Below are 1,306 nucleotides of genomic sequence, written 5' to 3'. Positions count from 1 at the left end.
GGGTCGCACAAGTGTGCACCCCCTTCCGTAGAGCAAAATCCTGAAGGTCGGGGTCGCGCAAGGGTCGACATGGGTCGAGGTGGACTATCATGCGAAACCACTTTTTTCGGTCCCTACGGTGCCCCTAGATGATGAAAAGTACAATCCGAGGTTGATTACGAACACTTTTGTGCACCCCCTTCCGTAGAGCAAAATCCTGAAGGTCGGGGTTGCGCACAAGTCGACCCCCTTCCGTAGAGCAAAATCCTGAAGGTCGGGGTCGCGCAAGGGTCGACATGGGTCGAGGTGGACTATCATGCGAAACCACTTTTTTCGGTCCCTACGGTGCCCCTAGATGATGAAAAGTACAATCCGAGGTTGATTACGAACACTTTTGTGCACCCCCTTCCGTAGAGCAAAATCCTGAAGGTCGGGGTTGCGCACAAGTCGACCCCCTTCCGTAGAGCAAAATCCTGAAGGTCGGGGTCGCGCAAGGGTCGACATGGGTCGAGGTGGACTATCATGCGAAACCACTTTTTTCGGTCCCTACGGTGCCCCTAGATGATGAAAAGTACAATCCGAGGTTGATTACGAACACTTTTGTGCACCCCCTTCCGTAGAGCAAAATCCTGAAGGTCGGGGTCGCGCAAGGGTCGACATGGGTCGAGGTGGACTATCATGCGAAACCACTTTTTTCGGTCCCTACGGTGCCCCTAGATGATGAAAAGTACAATCCGAGGTTGATTACGAACACTTTTGTGCACCCCCTTCCGTAGAGCAAAATCCTGAAGGTCGGGGTCGCGCAAGGGTCGACATGGGTCGAGGTGGACTATCATGCGAAACCACTTTTTTCGGTCCCTACGGTGCCCCTAGATGATGAAAAGTACAATCCGAGGTTGATTACGAACACTTTTGTGCACCCCCTTCCGTAGAGCAAAATCCTGAAGGTCGGGGTTGCGCACAAGTCGACCCCCTTCCGTAGAGCAAAATCCTGAAGGTCGGGGTCGCGCAAGGGTCGACATGGGTCGAGGTGGACTATCATGCGAAACCACTTTTTTCGGTCCCTACGGTGCCCCTAGATGATGAAAAGTACAATCCGAGGTTGATTACGAACACTTTTGTGCACCCCCTTCCGTAGAGCAAAATCCTGAAGGTCGGGGTCGCGCAAGGGTCGACATGGGTCGAGGTGGACTATCATGCGAAACCAGTTTTTTCGGTCCCTACGGTGCCCCTAGATGATGAAAAGTACAATCCGAGGTTGATTACGAACACTTTTGTGCACCCCCTTCCGTAGAGCAAAATCCTGAAGGTCGGGGTTGCGCACAAG

This window comes from Anopheles nili (assembly GCF_943737925.1).
Source record: "Anopheles nili chromosome X unlocalized genomic scaffold, idAnoNiliSN_F5_01 X_unloc_8, whole genome shotgun sequence".
Classification (NCBI taxonomy): domain Eukaryota; kingdom Metazoa; phylum Arthropoda; class Insecta; order Diptera; family Culicidae; genus Anopheles; species Anopheles nili.
The sequence above is the reverse complement of the archived record's forward strand: the minus strand, read 5'-3'. Positions refer to the sequence as shown.